We start from the raw sequence: 13,846 nt of genomic DNA, 5'->3' as shown, positions 1-13,846 counted from the left end.
TCCTTGTGACTCAAGAGAAATCACACCCTTACCCTTACGTAAAAGTGACACAGAGTTCCCTGTGTGGACAACAGCTAATGCTGCACTCATCTCAAAAGCGATGTTTCTCAGTTATTTTTCCCTAGTCTTGTGACAGATTTTCAACCCTAATTTCCTGTATGCTGTAGTAACCAACTTTTTGACATGTAAGCAATATTACCAAGGTGCAAATGGAGAAAGCTGTAGTCTGGCAAACCATATCAGCTCATTAGCCCATCAAGTCCGTATGCTGACTCCAGCTAGTACCTGATGCTTGGAGAGAAGGTAGACTATCAAATTAAAAACAATTGGGCAGAAGTCTGCAGCATGGGAATTTCTTCTTGAGACTCCCTACCCTCACATTGAGCTTGGAAAGGTGTAGAAATGGAAGAAAATTCCATGTTTCTGCACTGAGATCCCATGACCCAGAACTCCGTCCCTACCAAGATACGGTTCTTAACCATTTCTTTCTCCTGTGCCTAGAGAATACAGTGACAAAGCTTGGTGCATGAACCTGGCTGGAACACAGCAATCAAGGCAGGAGCTTTCCTGTCATGGCCCCTTGTAAACATGCATATCTGCCCAGCAGGAGAGAAAATAGATGGGAAGTCAAAGGAAAGTTTTAACAGGCAAGATGTATTTGAGACAGGAAGAATACTATTTTGCTGAAAATGAAACTCCAGATTTAACTAAAATAGTCTCTAGCTTTTACTGTGGAGAGATCCTGATGTATAGGAAAACCTGCAATTTGCAGTAACAGTTCAATCCAGTCTTCCTACACGGGAATTTATGCTTACTGTTAGGAAAGAAAATGTGCAGTCTTTATCACTATTTCTGACAGCTCTGGCCTGACACCTGTAACGCTATTCAAACCAAGCACAGAATTGTCAGAACAAGGCTGACATTTTAAATGAAGAATAATGATAAAATGTCTAAAAGTGTGCCACAGAAATACTAAGATAGTACTTGCAATTTGTATACAGTGTTTTATATAAAAATAAAACCAGAAATTCTTGTGGAGCTATACATGAAGTTATGCAAAAGCTGGAAGTTCCATTGCAGAAGGGAGAATTCACAAGTTCTTGCTTTGTGGCTTCATTTATATGGACATTTTGCATCAAGAACTACATTTGTTTCACTTCCACTCTTGATATAAGTATAGCTATTTCGTGAACCAACAGTGGATGGGAAGAATTATTCCTCACAGGTGAAGGAAATGGAAGTCTCCTCCCTTCTGGTGAGCTAATACAAGCCTTCCATAATCATTTTAGAAATTCTTTCCAACCAGTACAATATATGTTCAACTATTGAAATTATACTGCTCTGTCATGTGCCCTGAAGTACCAAAACCAGCAATCCTTCACCCGGAATAAATTGTAAAAGGTAATACTTTAAAAATAATAACAGTAAGGGAATGCAGTGCTGGTGAAGAGTGACAGCAGCAGGGACTGGAGAACTCTTTAGTCAAGTTCTAAAGATCAGTGTTCTGCCTCAAAAATATTTCACCACATGCCCTGGAGGATCAGCAAGAGAAATTTTCATGGTTCATTCATAAGACGACACCCTGATCAGGACAACACTGCAGCAATGTGCTGCTCACACAAAGCAGAGCTATGCCTGAGGAGTCCCCAGGACATTTTTCTAGACAACAGCAATCCTCTCAGCTCTCAGCCAACAAAACAGATTTGGCTCCTATTTGAGAGCCCTATTTGTGGGAATATTATCTTGTGCTGTCTCAATTCTCATTAGCATCAGTTATACAACCCCTTGACAGAGTTCACACGTTCCAATAAGCAGCATCTATCCATGATGAGAGTTCAGCTCTACTACAGGTATTAGCATACATAACACACGAGTTCTGAGTTCTGTTTTCCACCCCTGCAGCAAGGTTTTATGACCTTGATTCTGTTGCCTCAGCTCTGTGCCCAATTTCTGAGGTGACACTGTTTCAGCCTATGACCCCTTGAGTGCCCAGTTACTGCCAAGTGCACAGTGCCTCATGCACAGGAAAAAGCAAGTTCAACTGTCTGGCATATTAAAATGCAGAGAGCTGCACATACAGGACAGCACACCACAGTGTTAAAGGGCCATACTTGAAGCTCCTTGTCTGCATGGCAGATAACTCATCTTCATTGTGGCTCTGCATCTAATGCTAGCAGACGAGACAATTGCTACATGATTGTACATCAACCCCTCTATAGGATCCATATGAGATTTACCACGGGTACAAAAGTCACAGACATTTTTGTTGTTATGGAGCTCCACCAACAGGGCTTGCGAAGCTTTAATGTTTATAGAGCCTTTGTATGAAAGTGTGCAGTGCTGTAATAGCACTAATAGTGGTGATTAATTTCATCCAGCTGAAGATCATGAAAGAAGAGCTATAATACATAGAGAAAGCCAGCTGAGCTTATTACACATGGAGTTTGTTATCCTCTGCATTTTGTTGGGCATTACTAGTGGCCATATAAGCTCCAAAAATAGAGCCACCTCTTCTTAGGACAGGTAAAGGAGGTTGGGAGGAATCAAAGTAGGCACACATGCCTTATACTGTGCTGAGTTCTCTGCCCCTTTTAGAACAGGACTGCTTTACTGTACAGAGGGCAAATCAAACAGTGCTCTATCCCTCATTTGGTTTATCAGCTCGCTAGTACATGAATAAATATTAAATAGTTAAGTGCAATTCATTAAGTTCTTCAAACAATTATAGTAAAAATCAGTTAAATATAATGGGCCATGAAGTTATTACTAAATGAGGTTGCTGTATTTGCATAGTACTAACTTGCCGTTGAGAAAGTATGCGGTGCCTGATAGCTTGCACCCGTAAAAGGTCTGTGAAAGATATAACTGTCCCACCGTCCAATAGAAGCAGCATGTCAAAATGCTTATTTTTCCATAGCTGTAGTGCTCTCTCCTGTGGTTTGAAGGTAATTTAGCAGGAAACACTGTTCTGCCGATACGAAGATGGAACACGGGAGCAGAGGTGGTGTCAGCCAGCAGATGGTACTGCAGGCTGCCGTACTGCCGACACCTCGCTGCGAATCAAGCTGCTGGGGCAGCAGCCCTGGCAGAAGTTGTGCTCTGCCTCCTTTCTCCCAGGGTCCGGGTGTCAGGAGACAGGCAGCTCATTAAGTCATGGAGATAGCTGCAGGAAAGTCAACTTTTCAGATAGCTGAAGGAATGAGTTGTCTAACTAATGCATATGGGCAGTGAGAGCATCCTCTGTGCTCCTATCGTTACCTCGCAGCACCGCTTCCCCACTGCTGTGTCTATCTGGGAGTGCAGAGCGAGGGCAGCCACGTACGCCCCCCAGTAAGGGCGAGCAAACATCTCCCAGTCATGGCTTATTTTGCTCGAGGAGAGGCAGCTGTTCCTCAGACAGCGCAGAACCCAGCCCCGCGCACAGTATCAGGATAAATCGCTGCATACACTCCTCTCAACTTTATGCTGGTTATTAGTGCAGGCTCTTCCATTCTCAATTGCCTTCCCAGGGAATCTACAAGGTGTCTGTAGGGCAAGTTTCAGCAGCTCTCCAAACCACCTCAGGTTAGCTAAGATGCAATAATATCTGTATGCTTTTTATCCAGGCAAAAATAAACTGAAAGAAGTAAATTCTCACCAGCAAAAATAGGTTACATCTCCTTGCATTCTGTAGGAGGCAGAGGCAAATGATGAACTGAGCTCACGGAAGCAGCATAACTTGTAAAAAAGCACCTAACTTCATAGCATGTCTGACTTGCTTGCTCCAGGAGATGGGGGTCCAATAAACCAAGCACAGACATTTTCTTTAGCACCTCAATCTCCTCCTGATTTTGATTTTTTCCCCTCCCTAGAGGGAAATTGTATTGCTTATTGAACATGAGGATTTTTGTTTAACAAGATAGGTGACGACCCACTTTAGAGTTGCATGATTGGCAACTGAAGGGGAAAAATGTACTTTAATTACTAGCCTCTCTGGGGAAAATTTTAAATAGTTGAGCTGATTCTAATGCGACAGCAGTTAGTTTCAAAACGAGAAAAGAAAACAAAATCTGCTAAATTTACAGGTCCATGGTGCATCATTTGGAACAGCTGCTGGAATCTTTACCAGAGTAACTGTCCCTCCTGGGGATCTGTTCTCCATTCTTTTGGAAGCATACGTACCAAAGCCCATCTAACTGAGCAACAACCCACTCTTAATTAGTGACTATCACTGTTTCTCCTAATTACCTAAACTAATTGGAAGAGTCATGATACCCTGGGTTTAGACCTGTCTGCACCACTGATTCTCTGATAAGTTTAATAAGTCACTTTGGCTAATGTTTTCACAAGTGGCACTCCAAGGTGTGATCTTAGATTCTGAGCTGTCACAGCCCCTGCTGGAGTCAGAAGTCAAAAAGCTTTGGAAAACTGTGGAGCTGTGCTTAGAATTCTTTAAGCTCAAGTTCTACACATTTCCCTATACTCAGTTTCATCACCTGTAGACTGCCAATAGTTTACCAATTCCTCAGATTTTCAAATGCCAAAGAATTTCAGTGGATGACCAAAAAACAAATTAAAAATACAGACTATATATTTTTTGCAACAAGCTTTTTGCACAAAACAATGCTACTTTCAACATGAAGTCTCTTACCTTGGTGCTGACATGTTCTGTCGTGACACTGCAGAGCTGAGAAATTCTGTCCCAAAGTCCTCCAGCACATGGTCATCTTTAACATAGGTGAGCTCCTCAGGGAACCAGGACCTCGTCCCAAACTGAAGATAAGCTGAGCTTCTAGTATGAGCTACAAAGAAAGTTACTATTTCAGTACAAGCTCTAGCACTTAGTTAACATAATTTAGATGAAGCTACACATACCCAGGTGGAAGCTAGGGACTGCAGCTAGGTCCGAAGCCCCACTTTATCACATTAACCATTGCACTGTCCTTCTATCCTGCTGTCTCAGAGTTCCCACCCAAGGTAACAGCAGCTGTCCTTCAGGCTGCTTTGCTAGGTGGCTCACATGCATAAAATTGTTCATGGCATTTAGCTAGCTGTTTCTTCTTTGTCTTCCCCTTTCACATTAAGGTTTTAAACACTGAAAAATGAGTATTGAAAAAATTTCCTCCGTCAGCAACCTGCAATCTATTACGGCAATTAATCAAAGATATACTTTGTCAACTTCCCCTTGTTCTCTTATGCTTTATGATCGTGTTGTTATTTCATCAACACAATAAAAAAGGATTAATCTTCATTGCTGGGAAAATTGTTTTCAGGGCTAAGGGTAGAAGCCTTAGCTACGCTACTGATCCTGTGGTCCAAATCAATCCCTGAGAGCAGAATTAATTATTTTTAACTGGGATGCATTCATTAAGCCCTAGTGAGAGCATTTAAGCTTTGCACATTATCATAACATAAATCCATCATTCAGGGCAGAATATTCATACAGTCACTGCAGGTTCAGCAAGCAAGATATTAGGGTGACATGCAGCTGAGCACAGACTTGTTAGGGTGACCGTGCATGTGGTGATGTAGTATGCCCACGAAAACATCAGCAACAAAATAGCGCAATAGCATCCTGAAATGAATAACCACAATAATGACACATACATAAATATACTACAAAGCAGAAACAATCATTTAATCTCTATTACAAGGTATAACATGATGAATCATATCATCTGGACACTAATTTTGAAGTAGATGCTTCAGTGCAGGTTGACATATTTGGCATTTCGATTCTTTTGATGAGCACCAGGTCATACAGCTTTGTCACAAAGCTCTCAGAATTCAGGAAGATAACTAGGAGAGGACACACAGCAGCCAGAGACCACCCTGACCATCAGAAGTGTATCCCTGTCCCCCAGAGGGGGGCAGTTTGTTACCTTTGGGGCTGATGGGCCTAGCCAGGGCTTACTGTTAAGTGCACTTAAGAATGAATGAAGTGACCTCCCAGTCTTGCTGGGGCCAACTGAGTGTAATCTCCACGAAAATCCACTGTCCCGTAACTTGTTATTTGTAACATCCATAATGTTCACATCATCCCCAGTCACTAAAATTAACAGTACTATAGCATCTCATTTCAGTGCTCAAAGACTTCTTTTATCATGTTCTCACCAATGATTTTCAGCAGGATTGTCCAGACGTTAATGCTGTAGGTTTCTGAGAAATATTTGCAGGTCAGATGCAATATCCTAAATCTTTACACTGACAATGGAACTTCAAAGCATCAAGTTCATGTATTCTTTGCTTTTCTCATTATTCAACAATTTGGCCTTAACATTGGCTCACTGCCCACAAAATATTGATTAGCCACAGAACCTCCTTGGCCAGCACTGTAAAAGTCAGCCATAGATTTACATTCTGGAAAGGAGTTCTGACAGGGCCAATAACAACACTAACACCTTGTAGGCTCTTATTACAAAGTAGACAGAGGGCTCATTTCACCAACTCTGTAAATAATTGGTTTCAGCTTAATGTTCTTGTAGTTAAAAGGATTTCTAACAATACAAAAATATAGTACTGGCCTCAGGTACATGTACAAATACACAAAGGTCTTTGATGTGCAGTAATATTAACATATTTAACTCATATAAGAACAGATACATACAGCAATTCCCGTCTGCAGACTCAAAGTACTTTTTAAACCCTTAGAGTAAGGGTTGGAAGTGGAATAGTCCGGATCACTAGTGTACTCAGTCACTTCAGACCCCAGCTACCTGCCCTTCTGTATTTTGCGGGTGATTTAGAAGAATTTCAGTAGCAGCACAAACAATAGAGGCCATCTAACCATTGGGTCAGACCTGAGCACATTTGCAGTCTGGTCAGTGGATCAGGCACTGAGCTGCCCAAAAAGGCATCTAGAACTCTGCCCATCCCAAGCCCCGACTCAACATCCCCATATGCATGTAAGTTTTCTGTAGGGAATGCAATGGGAAAAACCCTCTTCGGTTTCAGTCTCTGGTAAGTTGTTTTGTTTCATAAGTGCAGAACTCTGCGATAGTTTCTGTTCTCCACTACCTAAACAAAAAAAATGAATCATCTTGCAGGTCTGTTTCAGCTGTAATCCATCCTATGCTGCAACACACCACCAGCCTCACAAAGGCACTCCTGTGCTATAGCCTACCCAGCTCTGATTACAGCTCCTAGTAAATACCTCCTCCAGCAGCCATTAGAGAGAAAATTCCTTTTTTCTACCAGTCTGCTTCCTGCTCCTGATAATTCTTTTAAAAGCCTCCTCACAGAATATGCACTGATGATTTATCAGCTTAATACCTGCTCCAGCAGCGTGCAACTGCTACTTGCTACAATCTGGAGTCCATGCACTGCTAGAGCTCTGCTTGTTACAGTCTGTTTCTCTGATTATACCGCAGACCCAAGCTACTCTCCCACCCTTATGGATGGGGGGGCAACAGCTTCTATGTAAATGGCTTTAACTATAGAAATTTTAGAGCATTAGCTAAGTCAAATTAACTGCTTATTTCCCCCACTTGCCAAACAGAAGATACACAGAAGTCATACAATTGCGAAGGTATGGGAAATAAGGGTAAAATACCAACTTAAGAATATTCAAACTACTAATGGTCTTATACGAAAGACAACTCTGTGCTGCCCTCTAGCCCATTGGAACCCGTCCTGTGATAATCCAGCACTGACAGGTCGGAACCACTTGCTCTGCTTTGCTTACGTCAGTCTTTTTAATTTGGTACAACCTGCCTCCCCCTTGCACTGCTGCCAAAACAGACAAGAGTTAAGGTGGGCACAAGGGAGGGGAAGTGAATAGTGTCAGGACTCACCCTTGCTTAGTAGTGCATAGAAGCAGCATTGCCTTTGTTGCCAAACTGTCAGCATCCTAAAAGCAGCCAGAGATGCACTCTTACGAGGTTCTTATTTTGGCAAATCCACTAATAAAAGTTCAACTAAAAGAACCAAGAGAAGCTGATGACATTAGGCAGGAGAATGTAATGGAGTGGCTATTACATTTAATTTTTGTTCATTTAGCTTGAGTACAATAAGATGGACCTGACAGATATTTGATGGGTATAAGTCAAAAAAGTGGAATAGATTTCCTATTTGTACCAGGAATCCAAGTAAAGCTATAGAAATAAGTTTTCTAAATAACAAAGTCAGTTTAGCTGCCAGAAAAAAATCACAGGAGAACTTGGCTGATCAGCTTGTCCCACCAAGCCTGCAAGTAAGCAGGAACTTTCTGTGCTCTCATGGTCTCTAACCTTGCTTAAGAGAAGAAAATAAGAACAGGAGATGCTTCAAAGATGAGCAGCATTCTTCTGTTGGATTTGTGAGCAATTTCCTTTAAGTTTCACTAATACATACCAGGAGTCATTCCACTCCAGTGGAATGAATATGAACTCTCAAAATAGGTTTAACTCCTGCAGCTGCAGGAGCCAGGTTTTGCAGAACTGTTGACCAGTAAATAATAATTTCAATGCTGTTTACCATCCCGTTAAAAAAAAAATCAGGCCCAAGTTTAAGAGCTTTCCAAAAATATGCTCCACGATATTCCCGCAAGCAAGTAGCTTTAGACTGGTTCATGCACAGCAATTGTGTGAGCTCAGCTATGGACAAACCTAGAACTCAAACGACCGGTCTGCTGGTACACACAACCCCCCCCCCCCCCATCATTGTTTTTTTAATAAGACAGGGGCATTAGAAAAGAAAGTGTCCTACAGCTTAACAGCTGTAATCTCCTCTCATGATATCCTTTTTTTTTTCAGTTCTTACAATTTCTGTAAACTTTTCTAATAGCTCATGAATTAGGAAAGCCATGCCTTGAGTTATAACACTGCTGTATTAAAGTGATCATAACAGATTAGTGATGACAAATCCAAAGTAATTGATTTTTTCATTTCTCTCTCCTCCAACAAGCTTAAACTAATAACAATAATTATGTGAGAGTATTTCCATCAGGATGCTTGTACATTTCTGGCAGTAAAATCAATTGTTCCAAGGACAAGTTTTATCGCAGGAATTAATCATTGCTATCTTCAATTACTGTATTGCACAATTATCAATGATATTCACGATGTAAAGTATGCAGGAGAGCATCTTAATTGCTAAACAAGGCTGTACAGTAACTGCATCAAGTCTTTGGAAAGCAAGCAAATGGGAAAACATTCCAGAGGATACAGCATAGACATGTCTGTACACTGTCAAACCAAGACTTCCTGGGAAGCTGCTGGAGGTGTGTGTCACAACACAGAAATTGTACTTCCATTCTTTAGAGTAACAGCATTGTCCTCGTGCTAAGTCTGAAGATAATCTGACCAAAATCTTTTGGAAAGATTGGTAATACTTCTCAAAAGCCAGATTTCAGCCTTCACTTCTTAGAAGAGTATGGCTTTTTTTTTTTAATGTCAGTTGAATGATTTTTGCACTGCTAAATGCAACCATGAACCCTCAGATAATTCTGTTCAAAAGTGACAGAGTTCAGCAGAGCTCATGGAAGGGCTCAGGACACTGAGTTGCAAAGAGAAACAACTGGGAAAAACCAAAGTGTGCAGAAAAAATATGACCTGAGAAATCATCTCTTCCAAAGACTTTGTGTAACCTCAGGCAAGTCACCGGAGTTACACACACGTGCTGCTCTAATGGCACCGGGGCACAGACAGCCTCAACCCACGCTCACTAGTGGCTGTCCTTGTGCTCGCTTTTGAACCAGTGGCACACTGCTCTCCGCAGACTGCAACCCGTTATACAGACCTGGATAAATAAATTGGCAGCTGGCTATGCTGTCACTGGAAGGCAAGTGTTACCCAGCTGGCTGTAAAGCCTCTCCAGACTTCTTAGTGCCTCTGCAGCTCCCCTCACTGCCAAGATAGGGTAAGAAGTTATCTCGACTGTTTGGATGGCAAGATCTGCAATACGTGGAGGGTGTCTCACTCAGCTCGGCACAGGAATACCTTGTTAGAGGCATTCAAGCATCACTGTAACACATACAGTAATCTACACTGACAGGCCTCTTAAGATAACCCTCCCATCCTTACAGAGCTTAAAAAGCTGTAGCATTTTCAGATCAGCTGTTAGAATTCACACAACTCATCTGATCTTCTTGCTTATGAATAATATAGCAGCTTTGTTAGTGCCAGAAAAAGGTCACAAAAGCAGCTAATAGCTTGTAGTCTGGGAAAGGGTTAGCGTTAAGGTGAGACGAGCTCAGCTCCTGCCAAATGAGTCAAGGCAGGGATACTTTTCCTGCTAGAGCAGGTGCTCTGTTTTACTGTGCTTTACTAGCCTTTCTCAATCAAGTACAAGTGTTGTCAGCACCCTACAAACAGCTACAGTTTGCTTAATTGTTAGGCATTTCATATAAAAATAATTGGCCTCATCACCGTCCCCCTAGGTTGGGGGGGTAAGTTGTTGGGTGGCATCAAAGTAGTTTTATTTGAGAGGCACTGTCAATGCTGCACAAACAAGCAAGCGTTGCTGTTTTACCATCTCAATGGAACATCATTCACGCTAATCTTGAACACCTTATGACTGGTTAACTAGCCCAAGCAGAGCTGTACTAGTACACAGATATCAGGCTAAAGCCTCTGCCGAGGCTTCTTTTTTTAAAGGGACATGCATAACTATGTAGTTCAAATTCTTAGCTACTATCAATTGTAATTTCTCAGTTGATTTATAGCTGCAAAGGATCTAGTCCTTGATCTTTAACTTCTAATTCATTTTCTTAGCAGTGAATGTAACATGTGTGTTTGGTAAGAATAACCGACTGCTCTGCTGTTACACCGTGCCATGAGATAAATCATTTATCATGTGTTTCTAATCACGTCACTTGCAGCGCCCAGTAATTAATCTCCCATAACCCTTACTTCATTCTGAACCCCTGAGTAGATCCCAAGGGATATCAGTTGTTAGCATCCATCAGAGGAACGCATCCCCCTTCTTTCCAAAGATTGCTCAGCTACCACAACAGGCAGCATCGTCTCCACTTTGAAATCTGTAATGAGGCCCTGCAGCAGTACGGGAATGACTGCTGCTCTACAACACAAAGAGAACGCAACTGCCAGCTCTCATGCCACTCTACGAGGTCCACATACAGTGTTGTGCTGGGCTATTAAGTGTGACTTGTCAGTCAAGAACTGGGACCACAACATAGTTGGTGCTGAAAAAACAATCTTGTTATAATTACTGTACAGCCCACAAGAAAAGTGTAGATGACAAAATCAGAAGAACACAACTTTGCTAACAGCTTGGCCAGTCATGTCATTTGCTGTAAAATGAAAGGGAACTGTAAATTGGTAAGGCACATGAGAACTCAAGTCATGTCCCAAATTGAGGTGCCCTGTTGTGTATCTGCTTTTAAATGCCAGGAGAAATACTGCATTGTAGACACTGAAGTCCCATGTCTGACTGCCTCTCCTTTATACACATCTCTAGTCTCACACAAGCCTCAGAAGTCTGATCTGGACCTCCTCCTGGACCTTTCTGGCTACCAGACCAGGAATGCCAGTGCCTCCCGTGTACAGCAGGAAAGCACCAGGGCTCGGAGAGATTCCAACTCCCCCAACTTCTACATCAGCCAGCAGTAGGATAACAGGAGGCAGCACTGGGCTACGCAGAACAATGCTCTGGAAAGAGAAAAGGAGCTTTCTTCAGGTACTACGAGGGCTTTCCACTGGTTTGCACTGCACAAATATAGTTGTAATTAAGCTAAATTGCAATTTTCCTCTTAAGTGATACTAATTTCCTATTGTGTACACTGCCTCAGTTAGGTCACCGTGCCTCATTAGACACAGCATTTCAGGTGCCCAGCTATCAGGGGTTCTGGGCCTGGGAAACCTTTCCCACAGAGACATTCTTTAATAACTGTTATTTAAGTAACACTTTGGGGACCAAAGAAAATTATGTATTTTAAACACTTAAAAAGTATTATTAGTAGTAAGCAATAGAAGTGATTGTGCTGGAATAAAAAACATTTCCTGAAAGGATCCGTGCCAGCTTTAATTACACTCCCATTGTATTTCATCTTCATGCTCCCCACACCGAGAGGGAGGGGTGGGTGGGAGATAATTGGAACAAGGTGAAAATGAGTGCTCATTAAATTGCAGACTACACAAGCACTCATTTCATGTGAGAGGGCTGTAAATATGACTTTTAATGAAGTTATGACATGCTTGCCAATAAAAGTCATTTACTTCACAGTATTACAGTTAATTATACACAGCTGGAGCCATTTATTGCCCATCCCTTGTTAACTTTGCCTGGGCTCATTAACCCTTTCACAGCTCTCTGCTTACGATACCTCCCACACAAGAAGTGCAGGACAAAGGCTTCAGGACTTTTAGGAGAAGGAGTGGGAAGAGTGTAGATGTAGAGAACCTTTGTAAAATACCAAATTCTAACCAAGTTGTGCGCTGTGTTTGGGAAAGTGCAAGTCTGCAGGAACCCATTACAGAAGCATTAAGGAACAACCCATGAACAAACAGGAATGAGCAAATGCAGAAGCACCAGAAGGAACGTGGAAGTTAGAGGTGCGGATAACTTCCAGATCAAAGTCATCAGGACTGCATATGTTTACAAACAACTTACAGAAGACATGACAAAACTAAATTTTGTCTGTAGCATATTGGTTTTCAAACTGGTAGTTCACAATAGTCTTTTCTGGCCACAAAGATACAATCGAGTATCAAATCACATCAGTACAAGTTCTGTTTTCCCTACAAGAAACCTCAGCATTCCCTGTATCTTAAAAGTGAAGTTTTCCAGAAACGAAGGCACAACAGTTCAGTTTACCTATTCAGTGTTTCTTACATACTTGCTGGTATCCAATCCTTTTGGCAATACGTTAGCCGATGCCTTGTCAGAGGCACACAGTACCCACACAAAATGGCATGTACATGGCATGGCAAAAGGTCAACAGGCCAAGATGAGCAGCCTTATTGCTCAGAGTTTAAATGGTGGCATCAGATTAGATAAGAAACTGAGGTGAACAAATGTTGGTTCGGAACAGAACTAGTGTCAGGCTCTGGTTTACTGCAGCTCTATTTTTACGTCATTTCTTTTTATGACCTGTTGCAAGTACAAAAGCTTCTCCATTTGCTTTGCTTGTACATGTTGCTTTTGCCTCCTAAGAGCTCCTTAGCTTCCACTGTTCTAAACAATGCAGCTCACTCTTCAGCTCAAGTTAAAGCAGAAGCAGAGTACTTTTGCTGACAAAGCACAGTCCTGACTGATCCCTCCCCCCAAAATCTGTTCAATAAATGAAATGCAGGATTTAACGAGTGTTGCTGGGCAGATGTAGAAACCCTGCAGTCAGGAACCCCCACAGCTGACAGCAACCTGGCTCAGTTACCCAGGGACTTGTTTTTCTTTGTCAGAAGACTTTCCAGCACAAGAACTTTTATAGTGGCATTAAAAAGCTTTAAACTACCCCATAAGCTTCAGAATAAAAAGCAGTCCCTTACTGCTGCTCCTAATTAACTTCTAACCTGCTGGCTGTTGGGTTCTTCCCTCTATTCCTTTCTTTCTAACTGCTAATGAAGTCTAGAAAACACAGCTCTTTATTTTACTTGTTTAGCACAGGTCCTCTGCAGTTCACAGGATTCTTTAGTTACCAGAATATATACCTCCTACTCTTTTCCTGTAGTCTGAATCTTGTTTGCAAGTTGTGTTAGACAAATGACATGCCATGAGCTAAGGAATTAGTCATTTATATAGTTACAGTTGGGTTTAAGGAAAAGTCAGATACTCATTTCCCTCCAGTTCCACTGAAGCAAGCAACAGAGACTGGACTTGACAAGGATTTGTCTAAATGGAAAAGAATGGAAAGCTAAATAGCAGTAGGACATCAGCCAGATAATGCTACGATACAAATTATGTAAATAATAGCTCCCTTGTTCAGAATACA

Source organism: Cygnus olor, chromosome 27, assembly GCF_009769625.2.
Source record: "Cygnus olor isolate bCygOlo1 chromosome 27, bCygOlo1.pri.v2, whole genome shotgun sequence".
NCBI lineage: Eukaryota > Metazoa > Chordata > Aves > Anseriformes > Anatidae > Cygnus > Cygnus olor.
This window is presented reverse-complemented; position numbering follows the sequence as displayed.